The 15,667-nt window shown below is 39.1% G+C and overlaps 1 protein-coding gene across 1 annotated transcript in view; it reads right to left on the reverse strand.

Annotated features, from left to right (window-relative positions):
• Window positions 1-10,957, reverse strand: part of ATXN1 (ataxin 1) — a 465,693-nt gene extending 454,736 nt beyond the window's left edge. The window contains exon 1 of the mRNA XM_023555800.2: window positions 3,987-10,957. The gene's annotated coding sequence lies outside the window, so the exon portion shown is untranslated. The remainder of the gene's footprint in view (window positions 1-3,986) is intronic.
• Window positions 10,958-15,667: the final 4,710 nt, after the last annotated feature.

The following is a 15,667-nucleotide window of genomic DNA, read 5'->3' on the forward strand; positions in this document are numbered from 1 at the left end:
ATATTAAAATGGAAGAGCCAAAACCATATGGGTAGAGAAGTGAGACTAATAAACCTACTAATGCATTTTATTTGAAGTTGATTTCAATAATAGCACATATATTAGTTAATTTTGCTTTAGGTTACAAATAAAGAAAATTTCTTAACATATTATATTAGCATATTACCAAGTAGGCCTTAAAAAAGAAAATCTAAGTACATGTAAATTTGTTGCCCCCGAACTTAAAATCTCTACTTACTTTTTCCCCTTTGGACTGCTCTAATATCCTCCTCAGACATTCTAACCCCTTCAAACCCCAGTTACCGAGTTGTTATTTAGAATACGGTTGTTTATCCATCACTTTAGCAGCGCTTCTTCCACTCATTTTCTGTACTAAAAGCTCTGTAGAGGTCTCCTTCGCTACTTTCAACTTAAACCTCTGGAGAGCTAAGTCTAATGTTATACTTCTTTAAACTTCTTTTTTCCTATGCCTTTCCTCCATAGCTGCTCCCACAAATCTCTCATAAAAGAGACAAAACTCTCACGGGGTTTAATCCCCAAATGTTTTTAATTTACTCATTTTTTGCTGCTCTCTAGCTAAATGACCAACCTACCTTCCCAGAAGGGACCAAACATTTCTTCCTTTTGAATATTTTAAACACCTCTAACAAAGCAACAAAGCAAAACACGATTAAACTAAGTTAAGTAAGTCTCTTCATAATGCCTGGATACCAATAAGTCATCAAGTCCTGTTAACCAACGGGGCATGGACACTCCTCTCTGGCCCATCCACTAGAAGAGAAACCTCACAAGACACAACCAGGCACTGAGAAGCTTTGCACAAGAAACACCCTCTGCAGCCACATTTCATCCACAAGGCTTTCCTATTTCTAGGAGCACCAGGATAAAATAATAGAATACCTTCCAATTCCAATCGTCCGTTGCAATGACATAAAAAACTCAAAACTTGTTGTTGTCGAGTCAATTCCAATTCATAGAGGCCCTGTAGGACAGAGTAGAACTGCCCTATAGAATTTCCAAGACTCTAAGTCTTTACGGAAGCAGACTGCCACGTCTTTCTCCTGTGGAGCAGCTGGTGGGTTCAAACCACTGACCTCCAGGTTAGTAGCCAAGTGCTTGACCACTGCACCACCAGGGCTCCTTTGCAATGGCGTAACAAGAGAAAATTCCATAGAGGTAACAGAAAGAAAAAAAAAAGTGTGGCAGCCAATTCCATTACTCCTTGAAAAGCTTTTCGTATGCATTGTAAATTGACTTGTCCTTTTTATTTGAGAAGCACCTACAGAGCCTTCAAGTCTAAACGTATCATTCTACCATTAGTGGCTCCTGTTTAAGAAGGACTTCACTAATGTTCAGGAAACCCTGGTGGCGTAGTGGTTAAGTGCTATGGCTGCTAACCAAAAGGTCAGCCGTATGAATGCGCCAGGCGCTCCTTGGAAATTCTACGGGGCAGTTCTACTCTGCCCTGTAGGGTCACTGTGAGTCGGAATCGACTTGATGGCAGTGGGTTTTGGTTACTGATGTTCCTGTATTAACCTGTGGGGAGCCTAAAACAAATTTTTTCTCCCCCCTCCCACCCTTACTCTCAATAACTAATAGGTGATGGTTCATTGTTCCAAGGTTATACACATCGGGCTTTTCTTAAACTTTTTTCTAAAGCAGATTATAGCACCCAAATAGCTTACGGCAAAAACTTACAATCATTGAAAATTGTTCAGTGTATGTATATATACTTGCCACATTATATGGTAATGACATTTAGCTCACGAAGATTTTTTTGTTCTTCTTGAAGCACAAGAACAATTAAGTTGAAATAATGAATTTTCAAAACAAACTTATTTAAAAAAAATAATCTCTGTAACAGAAAATGATCCTAACTGAAGCTAGGAGTCCCAGGTGGTGCAAACAGCGCACTCAGCTGCTAACAGCAAGGCTGGAGGTTCGATCCCACCCAGAGCACCTCAGAACAAAGTCCTGATAATCTACTTCGGAAAAAATCAGCCATTGCAAACCCTAGGGAGCACAGTTCTACTCTGACACACAAGGGGTTGCCATGAGTAGGAACTGACTTGTTGATAACTGTTTCTTTTGTTTGTTTGTTTAGTTTTTTTAACTAAAGCCAAAAAGCTCTGTGTTCAATGAATGAAAAGTATTAAACTACAAGTCTGGAGAGCTGGTTTTTCAGCCTCTGCCCAAGTTCAAACAAGCTGTGTGTTGCAGGGCTGGCCATTTAACCTGACTATGCCTCCGATTTCTCACCTGTAAAATTAGAACATGAGGTCAGATTAAAGCCTTTTCAGCTCTAAAATTCTGATTCTATGACTCTCTTTCCAGTTGAATAAAATAAGGACTGTATTTAAAATTGCCTGCTTTTTCAACTAAGCTAATTTTTTTTAAAGGCAGAAATGCTCAAATGTCAAGAAAATACAACCCGAAACAATCAAGAAAAATTTTTTAACATGTGCCACACAATACAATACTTGTATTGCAATACAACGCAATACTTTGTCCAGAAATTAATATCTGATCTTTATTTCCAGAAAAAGTCCTATTTTTTAATGCAATGTCCTATTTACCACTAAAAGAAATAACATGTACTGCTGAAGTTCCTTCAAACATGCTGCTCTGTTGTGTCCAAAAGTCCAGTAACTCCACAGCAGAAAGAAACTTCTCCATTACTCACTATTAAACCATGTTTAAGAGACCAACAAGCACAGCTCAGAAATAAGCAAGCAAAATCTTGCTGTCATCCATCTGAAATTGTCATAAATTATAGCTTAATCTCAGAATCTGTGACCTCACCGTGCAATGTTTTACAAATGGGGTGACTATTTTACATATATATATATATATATATATATAAAACAAAAATGGTGCAGGACATCGAAGGTTAGTAGTTGAGGATGGGGACGAGAAAGAGGAACAAAGGCGTCTAACAAGAATTCTGAGGGCTTCAGGGAGGACTGAGTCAGAAAAGTGGAGATGGTGTTTCACCATTTGTTTATTCATGGTTTTACCTTTGGCTCATCAGCATGAAGTCTGAAAACTGTTTGTGGGTCATAGTAAAAAGAATTCTAAAGCACAATGCGACTTAGCCCGAGAAGGCGAAGCAAGACCACACAGCATGAGTCAGCAGGGCAGATCTCGAAAGGTGATAAGAGGAAAAAGAGGTGCTTGTTTTTATTAACAAAGACCTCGCCAACTTCCTTAGATTTCCCCAAATGAAATGTCAGAAGAGTACGATTTTGAATAAGAAGCAACATTGCCCCTTAGAAGAAAAACCTTTCAAATTCAGTACTAATGAGGGGGTATTCTTCTTGACCAAACAGATTTTATCCACTAACATGAAAAAAAAAAAGTAAACTTCCCAGTAGACAGCCACGAAGTACAGAGCTTAAAAGAAAGAAAATTCTTAATCCACTCAGAATGAAACACGCTACTTAAAATAAACTGAATGACACATAAAATGATCCGCTGAATGAAAAAGAAAAGCTATTCCAAGTCACGAAATAAACTATTAGTAAGCAATGGAAGCTTACTCTGTATTCTCACTCTCCTTTTTGATGACATTTTTCAGGAAGCACATGTGGTAGGCAGACAATGCATATCAGCAGAAGAAACTCAAATAAGGCTCCCCTGACTAGACACATTCTGGGGTCTTGCTTTACTTGCCCTTACTGAGGCTTCTTTCTGCTAGTCAAGCCGCCTTTGGCAATTTCAACAGACTGTTTGGAACGAGGCGCTCAACCCTTGAAGAATTAGCGCTGGCCAGGACTTGGGAATATGTTTCTCTGTGTCTGGGGTGCAGACAAAAAAAAAAAAAAGAAAGAAAAAGCAACACTCGCTGTTCTGCCTCTCAAGTTAAGATGTTTTTGCTTGGTGCTCACGCTTCTGTGTCCTGAACTCCCTCCCCACGCGCAGGCCTCTTCGCTGGCTGAAAATGTGATCAAAGGAGGGCAGGAGAGGCGAGCCGAGTTTAACCTTACCCAGGGAGCAGGTCGTCTGGTGCGGAGGCGAAGTGCCGAGATAAAGGCTGAGTCCTAGCCATTGAGAGAGCCGCACAAAACTAGCCCTGTTCCTTCTGCAGCTGCTGTTGCCATGGCCGACCCAAACAATACACCACAGCCAGGTTTGGCAGTCACCACCTCCCCGCACACCTTCACGTGAGCAGGAGCAGAAAACTCTGCTCCCCGTCGAGAATTCAGGCACTGCAGAGAGGGCTTAAAGGGGATCTAAAATGCAGATGAACCCTGAGGGTGGAAGGCGGTAGGCAGGCGTTCTGTTTTTAGCTACAAGGCTCTGCTTCAGTGAGTTTGCACCTAATTTCTAAGTGGAAAACAGATCTTAAGAAAGAAAAGAAACTGGCTGAAATTCCCAACTTGGGAAAATTACCGTCACCTTTAAACTTGGGTTTTACTACACTCAGCAAAACAAACGGGGGTGGGGAGGGTGGTGGAGAAAGCAGCCAGATCCTGGATATAGTAATATCTGAGCAGAGGCAAGACTTGGGAGGCAAGGTCGGTGTCTGGGTCAGGAGGGATAAACACTAGCAAGAGCGTAATTGTTGTGATTTTCTTGCTTAAAACAAATTCCTGGTGGCAGACGCCATTTTTTTAAAAAATGCAGACATAGAAACCACACAAAGAGAAGAAGAGAGAGAAAAAAAAGAATGATTATCCTAAAAATAAACCGCCGATGAATTTTTTATAACACATTTTGAGATTAACGACAGATAGCTCAGGGAATGGGGCTTTTACTTGGTCTCTGGGCCATCTTGGTCAGTATCCAGCTAAGCCAGCCACTGACCTGTTCAGCCATTTGTTTCTTTACCTAAAAAAGGGAGGCATGAAGTACCCAATCTTTAAATTTCCTTCCAACTCTAAAATTCCTTTGATAACCTCTATGAACAGTACTGCAAGTAGGTTTGAACAAATTTCCATTCATGAGAAAAAAGACGTGGAGACTAACATCTTAATTTTAACAGACTTGAGTCTTCTCTGTTTGCTGAAGTTGAGAACATGTACCTCTGATAAAAATAAAACCTATTTAAAAAATGGAAAAAAAAATTTGTTGCAGTGCCCACATTGTACCGACGGATGCTTTGGAGTTATAAATAAATAAAACACAGAGGTGAGCTTTCATTTCCTATCTACTTTCATTTGGACTCCAGGGTCTGCTGAGTACAGTTTTCATTTCTACTTTGGCTATGGGAGAAAGGGCTTATTTGCTGGTTCGCAAAGCGGTTCCTTCGCTCTCTTTGCCTCTTTCTCCCTTTCCCCACCAAAAATTGGCTGTCATTCTACCGAATCAGTCAAGTGCTACAAATCACTACTAAAGGCTCCTGTGAGGTACTCCCTCGAAGAATCTGTACAGATCAAAATCTCAAGTGCTTACTTGCCTAGTGACTGCCATAATTCGAGGTGCTGCTTCTTTTTAAAGAATAAAAAACAGATGCTCCAAACTGATGAAAGTAAATGCCCTTTCAACACGTCTCTCTTCTAGCACTTGAAACTCTTACCAAGAAGTGCTTCCCACACTCAGTTTGGTAGTTTCTGCACTTTTTACTTTTTCTTTGAAGCTGTAGCACAGTGTGATTCTACACCTTGGGTAAAATGATTTGTTAGTGAGCCTTCTGAGGGCACCCCCAACGATGTGGGGAGGAGGGGTGTGTGTATGCAGGCGAAGAGAGCTGCTTGAATTCAAGTGTGACACCCAAGCTTCCCTGTTCTCCCAACACCAGAGAGCTAAGGTAATCAAATTCTTCTCGGCAATCTTGATAACTAGTCACAAAGTTACAGACACACACAAAAACCAAATCTGTTGCCACTGAGTCAATTCTGATCTATAGCGATTCTACAGGACAGAGGAGAACTGCCCCATAGGGTTTCCAAGGCCGTAGTCTTTACAGAAGCAGACTGCCACAACTTTCTTCCTTTTAGTGGCTGGTGGGTTTGAACAGCCAACCTTAAGGTTAGCAGCCGAGCACTCAACCACTGCACCACCAGGGATCCTGTTATATACACAGGCTTAGTCATTTCCAAAGTTACACACAAATACACACCTAAGAGCATTTCTTCCTGCTCTCTAAGCACTCCACTATGACCTGAGTGAAGGGGAGGGAACAAAAGAGAGCAGAGAATCAAGAGATAGAGTCTTAGCCCTGTCAGTAGCTGGAAGCCTCAGAGTCTTCCAAGGCCTCACTTCTTTCATCTGTCAATTAAACCTAATAATCCTAAAGGTCCCTTCCAGCTGGAGCATTCTGTGAGTCTATGTGATATGAATATGCCATAACTATCCACAGCCATCCACACAGCAAGCCAAGATGGGGGCAGTGAGCCACCACCTTGGCTGAAGGGGTGAGGGAAGGCAGGGGCCAAGGGTGAGTATTGAATCAACAGTACTAGAGTCCAGGCCCAACGAACACAATGAACGTGCCTATGGTTTTGTCCCAAGCTAAGTTCTACAGCATTGGTGGTTCAGTGGTAGAATTCTCATCTTCCATGCTAGAGACCCAGGTTCAATTCCCAGCCAACAATACCTCATGCACAGCCACCACCTGTCTGTCAGTGGAGGCTTGCTGAGCAGGTTTCAGCGGAGCTTCCAGACTAAAACAGACTAGGAGAAAAGGCCTGGTGATCTACTTCTGAAAATCACCAAATGAAAATCCTGTATATCACAATGGTCTGATTCCCAACCTATCACAGGGATGGCACAGGACCAGACAGTGTTCCATTGTATCTGGGGTCACCATGAGTCAGGGGCCGACTTGATGGCAACTAATCACAAAGCTTCTGGGGAGATATATGAGAAAGCTGGTCCTTACTGAGGCATCTGGAATAGGCGGAAACCAACACTGACTCACGAAACGGAATAAAATAAGGAAATTTAAGCAGCGACTGCAGCAGTATATCCACAAGGAACTGCCAGAAATTCAAGCCGGATTCAGAAGAGGATGTGGAATAAGGGATATCACTGCTGATGTCCGAAGGATCCTGGCTGAAAGCAGAGAATACCAAAAGATGTTTATCTGTGTTTTATTGACTATGCAAAGGCACTTTACTGTGTGGATCATAACAAATTATGGGAAACATTGCGAAGAATGGGAATTCCAGAACGCTTAATTGTGCTCATGAGGAACCCATGCATAGATCAAGAGGCAGCTGTTCAAACAGAACAAGGGGACACTGATTGGTTTAAAGTCAGGAAAGGTGTGTGTCAGGGTTAACCTTTCACCATACCTAACTCGATCTGTATGCTGAGCAAATAATCTGACAAGATAGACTCTATGAAGAAGAACGGGGCATCAAGATTGGAAGACAACCTGCGTTATGCAGGTGACACAACCTTGCTTGCTGAAAGTGAAGAAGACTCAAAGCACTTACGGATGAAGATCAAAGACCAAGGCCTTCAGTATGGATTATACCTCAACATAAAGAAAACAAAAATCCTCACAACTGGACCAATAATCAACATCATGATAAATGGAGAAAAGACTGACGTTGTCAAGGATTTCATTTGACTTGGATCCACAGTCAATACTCATGGAAGCATCAGTCAAGAAATCAAAGGACACATTGCATTGGGCAAATCTGCTGCTAAAGACGTCTTTAAAGTGTTCGAAAGCAAAGATGTCACCTTGAAGACTAAAGTGTGCCTGACCCAGGCCAGAAGAATTATGCCTTTGAATCGTGGTGTTGGAGAAGAATATAGAATACGCCAAGGACTACCAAAAAAACAAACAAATCTGTCTTGGAAGAAGTACAACCAGAACGCTCTGTAGAAGCAAGGATGGCGAAACCTTGTCTCACATACTTTGGACATGTCACCAGGAGGGATCAGTCCCTGGAGAAGGACATCATACTTGGTAAAGCAGAGGGTCAGTGAAAAAGAGGAAGACCCTCAAGAAGATGGACTGACACAGTGACTGCAACAATGGGCTCAAGCACAACAATTGTGAGGATGCCGGGGGACCAGGCAGAGTGTGTCATTCTGTTGTACCTATACAACGTCGCTATGAGTCAGAACCAACTTGACAGCACCTAAGAACAACAGCAGTCCAAATCGTTCCATTTAGTAAACAAGTAAAGTATGGAGGCCTCTCCTGGGGTCCAGACCTGTTCACCTAAGTGCATGCCGGGCATATGTCTGGGAGGCATCAACTCAGTTCTTGTCTTGCATTGTCCATTTTAGTGAGAGGTATTATCATCCATCCAGTTACCAAGCCAGAAACTCCTCTTTCTCACTCACCTCAGATGACTAATTAGTCATCAAGGCCTCTAGGTCTTACTCATTAACATCTCTCAGGTCGGCCCACTCTCTTTCCATTCCGTCACCTCCATGGCTACTGCAGCTTCATGAAAACAGGAGCTTGTCTCTCCTGGTCCATGCTGGATCCCAGCATACAGACCAGGGATTAGCATGGAGCAGGTGCTTCCAGGTTGTTGAATAAACATTCTTCTGTCACCTGAATTTCCACAACTGCTTCCTCTCTGGTCTCTGTGTCTACCACCTGGTCCTTTATCATGCCATATGCAGAGCACTGGAAGAAAGAGGTTTCTGAAACACAACCCCGATTTTTCACACCCCTGCTTAAAGTCCTTCCACGGGTCTGCACTACACTCTGGATAAAATTCAAATTCCCTGGTTTGGCACACACAGCCCCATCTGGTCCAGTCCTTGACTGCATCTCCAGCCTGGTCATGTCTGCCCCACTATGGTCACATTTCTTTCTCTGCTAGCTCATCCTACACTGTTTTGTACTTCCTGGCTTTCTTTGCACATGCTTGCCTAGGTTACTCTTCATTCTGAATAGCTTAGATTGAGGAATATCTAGCAAAAAAGCCTTCTCGGACAACCCTTTACCCCACCCAGTTTGATTTAGATGCTCCTTGTCTGTGGTCCTATAATACACACTTATCATAATGCTTAACATAGAGTAATAGTTGACCTTATTGCCTGCTCTCAGGACTAGATAGTCAGCTCCTAGAAGTCACAGACCTTATCTTATCTGATGGTCTAACCTCAGTGCCATAGGCAGAATTCGGCATGCAATAGTTATTCAAGAAATATTTGTTAAGTTTTTGAAGAATGGAGGGAGAGAGGGAAGGAATGAGATATCGCAAATGAGTGAGAAGCCCTAATAGGGTTAAGTGCCTTCAAGGTTAAATAAACTGTAAGTGTTAGAAATGGGACAACAATTCAGACCTCCTAACTTTCTAATGGATTATCTTTCTCCAAATCCTCTCTATAGATGTTTCTCAAGGTCTTCTCTTTCTCACTGTATCACCTCTTGCAAGAAGACGGTCTATTGTTTTTTTTTAAAAAAAAAAAAATTGTTTTAAACAACTCTCAAATCCCTATCTCCGGACAAAACCTATTCTCTCAACTCTAGACTGAGATATCCAATTATTTGCTATCTCAGTGTCCTATTGACAACTCAAATTGAAAACAACAGAAATGAAATAATGAATTCTGAAAATAATAAATACGTGAATAAATTTAAAAGTCCATCTTCTTTCCCTCCATCTAATTTCTTTGAAAGAAAATCAACTGTCTAAAGTAAAAATAGTAACATTTTATTATGGGAATTACTTTATATTACTTGTAAAATGAATAACAATGGACAAAAGTAAGGAGAAAAAGAGTTCTACTCTTGTAAATTTCTTACATTTTATGGAAAGTAATATAATAGTAACTATAAATATACTGTGATAAAGATGTATATTGTAAGTCCAAGAGCAACCACTAAAACACAAACATGCACACATACATACACGTTAATAGCTAAAATACCAATTAAGGTACTGAAACAGAATAGCAAAAATATGTATTAACACAAAAAGAAAACTAGAAAGAAAAAGAGAGGAACCAAAAAAAAAAGATGACTCAAACAGAAAATAGTAAGACTGTAAAATTACATGTAACCATATTAATAATTACATTAAATGTAAATGTTCTAAACCCCCGGATTAAATGGTAGAGAATTTCAGCTAAATCAAAAGCAGTACTCAATTCTATCTTGTCTGCAAGAGATATGCTTCAAATACAAAGACACAATATAGCCTGAAGTAAAAGGATGAAAAATTATACACCACACAAACATCAGCAGAAAGCTGCTGTGGCTTCAGTAGACTTAGGGATTAGGAGAACTGCCATCATTAAAATGGCCATTTCATAATAATTAAAGCATATATCGATTAGGAAGACATAACAATCCTAAACATGGCAGCTAACAACAGACATTCAAAATATCTAAAGGAAAAACCACAAACACACAATCATAGTTGGTGATTTTAACGTCCTCCTTTCAGGAATTGATGCACTAACTAAACAATAATCGGTATGTTCTCTGTGCATAATGGAATTAAATTAGAAACAAATCACAGGAAAATATCCAGAAAACCTCTAAATATCTAAACCTCTTCTAAATAACCCAAGAGTCAAAGAAAAAAAATCACAAAGGAAATTAGAAGAGATCTTAAACTCAATGATCTTGCAAAATGGAACTTATAAAATGGAGCTAAAGCCATATTTAGTGGAAATGTATAAGGTTAAATTCTTGTACTGAAAAGAAGACAATTCTTAAATCAATAATCCATAAAAAGCAGAGAAAGTTAAATCCAAAATAAGGGTAAGGAAGAAAATAATAAGGAGCAGAAGTCGATGGAAAAGAAAACTGAGAGAACGTCAACAAAGCCAGAATTCTTTTTTTTTTAAAAGATGAATAATGCACACCCATGTTTATTGCAGCTCTGTTTACAATAGCAAAAAGCTGGAAGCAACCAAGGTGTCCATCTACGGATGAATGGGTAAATAAATTGTGGTATATTCACACACTGGAATACTACGCATCGATAAAGAACAGTGACGAATCTGTGAAACATTTCATAACATGGAGGAACCTGGAAGGCATTATGCTGAGCGAAATTAGTCAGAGGCAAAAGGACAAATATTGTATAAGACCACTATTATAAGATCTTGAGAAATAGTATAAACTGAGAAGAACACATACTTTTGTGGTTACGAGGTGGGGAGGGAGGGAGGGAGGGAGAGGGTTTTTTACTAATTAGTAGATAAGAACTGCTTTAGGTGAAGGGAAGGACAACACTCAATACATGGAAGGTCAGCTCAATTGGACTGGACCAAAAGCAAAGAAGTTTCCGGGATAAATTGAATGCTTCAAAGGTCAGCGGAGCAAGGGCGCGGGTTTGGGAACCATGGTTTAAGGGGACTTCTAAGTCAATTGGCAAAATAATTCTATTATGAAAACATTCTGCATCCCACTTTGAAATGTGGCGTCTGGGGTCTTAAATGCTAACAAGCAGCCATCTAAGATGCATCAATGGGTCTGAACCCACCTGGAGCAAAGGAGAATGAAGAACACCAAGGTCACACGACAACTAAGAGCCCAAGAGACAGAAAGGGCCACATGAACCAGAGACCTTCATCATCCTGAGACCAGAAGAACTAGTTGGTGCCCGGCCACAATAGATGACTGCCCTGACAGGGAACACAGCAGAGGACCCCTGAGGGAGCAGAAGATCAGTGGGATGCAGACCCCAAATTCTCATAAAAAGACCATACTTAATGGTCTGACTGAGACTAGAGGAATCCCGGCGGTCATGGTCCCCAAACCTTCTGTTGGCACAGGACAGGAACCATCCCCGAAGACAACTCATCAGACATGAAAGGGACTGGTCAGCGGGGGGGAGAGAGATGCTGATGAAGAGTGAGCTAATTATATCAGGTGGACACTTGAGACTGTGTTAGCATCTCCTGTCTGGAGGGGGGATGGGAGGAGAGAGAGAGTGGGAAGCTGGCAAGATTGTCACGAAAGGAGAGACTGGAAGGGCTGGCTCATTGGGGGGAGGGCGGGTGGGAGTGCGGAGTAAGATGTATATAAACTTGTATGTGACAGACTGGCTTGATTTGTAGACGTTCACTTGAAGCTCAATAAAAGTTAATAAAATAAAATTTAAAAAAAGATGAATAAAATTTATTAACCCTCAGGAAGATCAATCACTAAAACCAAGAGAGAAAATCAAATCACTAATTTCACAGAAAAAAAAAAACATAGGAACGGAAAATATCACTACAGATCCCGCAGACACTAAAATAATAAAGGAATATTATAAACAACTTTATGCCAGTAAATTTGACAACATAGATGAAATAGACAAATTTATTGAAAAATGAAAAACACAACTTACCAAAACCTACGCAATAATAAACAGAAAATCTGAATAGTCCACTATCTTTTTAAGAAATCCATTCATTATCGAAACTTTTGAACACTAGTAATAAAACTCTTCTGTATTCTGGGTGTGGTGGTAATTACATAACTCTACACATGTGAAAACTCATAGAACTGTATACTCCCCCCCAAAAAAGTCCATTTTACAGTAGGATTTTTTTTTTTTTAGAAATTAAATAAGTAATATTTTTAAAACTTTCACACAAAGAAAACTCCAGGCCCAAACAGTTTCACTGGTGAATTTAATCAATTATTCTTAGAAGAAACAAAACCAATCTTACACAAACACCTTCAGAAAATAGAGAAGACAAGAATACTCCCCCAACACGTTTTATAAGGAAATATATACATGTAGTTCCTTATATAGTGTGTGTGTGTGTGTATATATATATATATATGTAGGCAAATATTCTTAATGATCAAAATTACTTTAAATATGAGCACAAATTCCTGCAATATATGAAAAGAATGAAACATAACGATAACTTGTTTTTATCCCAGGAATGCAAAGTTGGTTTAACATTTAAAACCAATCGATGTAATTCACCAAAGAAGAAAAACAATATGACATCTTAATAGAGCAGAAAAAGAATCACGCAGGATTCAACATCCATTTCTGATTAAAAAAAAAAAAAAACTCTTGACAAATTAGGAATAGAAGGAAACTCCCTCTATCTAATAAAAGGCAATTATCTCACCAAAAAAGAGCCCTGGTGGCACAGTGGTTATAGTGACGAACTGGTAACTGAAAAGTTGGCGGTTCAAACCCACCAGCCACCCTGTGGCAGTCTGTTCCTGTAGAGATTTACAGGCTTGGGAACCCTATGGGGCAGTTCTACTCTGTCCTATACAGTCATTACGCCTTGGAATCCACTTGATGGCCATGTGTTTTTTTAATCTCACCAAAAATATAAAATACTTTCTTTTAGATAAAAGGCAACTATGAAAAACCTACAGCTAACATCATACTTAATGGTGACATAGTGAATGTTTTCCCCTTAAGATCAGGAATAAGGCATGTACGTCTACTTTCACCAATTCTACACAACATTTCCCTGAAGGTCCAAATGGTGCAATAAGGAAAGAAAAAGAAATTAAAGGCTTAAAGCTTGCAAGGAATAAGTACAAGCATCTTTATTTACAGGCAACATGATTATTTATGTAGAAACCTTATGGTTTTCTTTTCCACCAGAATAAGTTAATTTAGCAGGCCACAGGATTGTTGTTGTTAGTTGCTGTCAGTCAGCTTGGACTCGTGATGACCTTGTGTATAATAGAACAAAATGTCCTCGGCCATCTTCATACAAGCTCATTATAAAAAATTAATAGCATTCCCTTATACAAACATTAAACGATTTGAATATGAAATTCTAAAAAGGTACATTTATCAGAGTATCGAAATACATAAAATCCTATAAACTTTACAAAAAAAAAAGTCCAATACCTCTGCACTATAAACTGCTGAAATAATAAATAACAGAGAGATACATGGTATTTTTAAATTGGAAGACTCAATATTATTAAGACTTCAACTTTCCTTAAATTGATCTCTCATAAATTCACTACAACCCCAATCAAACTCCCAACAGACTTGCTTTCTTTTTTTTTAAATAGAAGTTGATTCTAAAATTTATATGGAAACATAAAAAAGTTAGAACACACAAAAAAAACTTAAAAAAGAAGAACAGAGTTGAAGAACAGAGTTAAAGAACCTTCACTACCTAATTTCAAGACTTACATGAAAGCTACCTTAATCAAATTAGTCTGGTATTGGCAGAACTATAGACAGGCAGATCAATAGAAAAGAACAGAGTCTTGAACCAGAACAACACAAATATGGCCAATTATTTTTGACAAAGGCATCAAGGCACTTGATGGGGAAAGAAAATCTTTTAAAAAGATACTGTTTCATACATTTCAATAAATGCATGGAAAAAAAAGCCTTCACATCATACATTAAAATTAATTTGAGATGAATCATAGGCTTAAATGTTAAGGCTAGAACTATAAAGCTTCTAGGAGAAAAAAGAACATCTTTATAACTAGACAGTAGGCAGAATTTTTATAAAGGCACAGAAAGCACTTATTCTTAAAAAAAAAAAAAAGTGGAAAAAACAAACAAAAAAGTGACAAATGAGACTTCATTAAAATTAATAACTGCTCATCCAAAGATGCGGTTTTAAAATGAAAAGGAAAGCCATACACTAGGAGAAAATAATTGTAACACATGTATCTGACAAAGGACTGACTTATATCTAGAACATATTTTAAAAACTCTTACACATCAAAAAAAAAGCAAACAACTCAATTTTTTTCAAATGGCCGACAGATTTGAACAGACACACCACAAAAGAAAATACACACATCATTAATAAGCACTTACAAAGACGTTCAATATCATTAGTCACCAGGAAATTAAATTAAAACCTTGTGATACTATTTCATTTAACCACTAAAAAAATTTTTTAATATTTTATTTATTTATTTATTTTTAATTAAAGAGAGTGATAACATCAAATGTTGGTGAGGCTGTAGAGCAACTGGAACTTTCATACACTAGTGGTGAGAGCATAAAATGGTACAACCACTGTAGAAAACTGGCAGTTTATTACAAAGTTAAGCATATACCTACCCTATGTCCCAGCAATTCCTCTCCAAAGAGAAATGAAAACATACGTCCACAAAAAAAAAAACTGTAAAAAAGTGTTTATAGCAGCGTTCTTCCTAAGAGTCAAAAAGTAAAAACAACTCAAGTGTCTATGAACAAATGAATGGACACACTGTAGTATATACATACAGTGGAACACTCATCAGCATTTAAAAAGTAATAAACTATTGATATATGCAATAACATGGATGAATCTCAAAAAATGGTTATGTTGAACAAAGAAGGCAGACACAAAAGAGTACATACTGAATGATTCTATTAGTATGAAGTTCAAGAAAAAACAAAACTCATCTATGTGAAGAACAGGCAAAACTCACATATAGTAGAAGAAATCAGAGTAGTGGTTGACCAAGGAACCCTGGTGGCACAGTGGTTAAGCACTCAGCTGCTAGCCCAAAGGTCAGCAGTTCAAACCCTCTAGCTTCTGAACTGCAGAATGGTGTGGCAATCTGCTTCTGTAAAGATTTTCAGCCTTGGAAGTCCTCTGGGGCAGTTCTATTCTGTCCTATAGGGTTGCTATGAGTTGGTATCTACTCCACAACAATGGGTTTGTTTTTTGGTTTGTTTGGTTTTTTTTTTTTTTATTATGGAGTGGTGAGGTCCTGGTGGCCTAATGGTTAAGAGCTCAGCTGCTAACCAAAAGGTCAGCAGTTCAAATCCACCAGCTGCTCCTTGGAAGCCCTATGGGGCTGTTTCATTCTGTCCTATAGGGTCTCTATGAGTCAAAATCAACTTGGCAGCAATGG

This window comes from Loxodonta africana, chromosome 1 (assembly GCF_030014295.1).
Source record: "Loxodonta africana isolate mLoxAfr1 chromosome 1, mLoxAfr1.hap2, whole genome shotgun sequence".
Classification (NCBI taxonomy): Eukaryota; Metazoa; Chordata; class Mammalia; order Proboscidea; family Elephantidae; genus Loxodonta; species Loxodonta africana.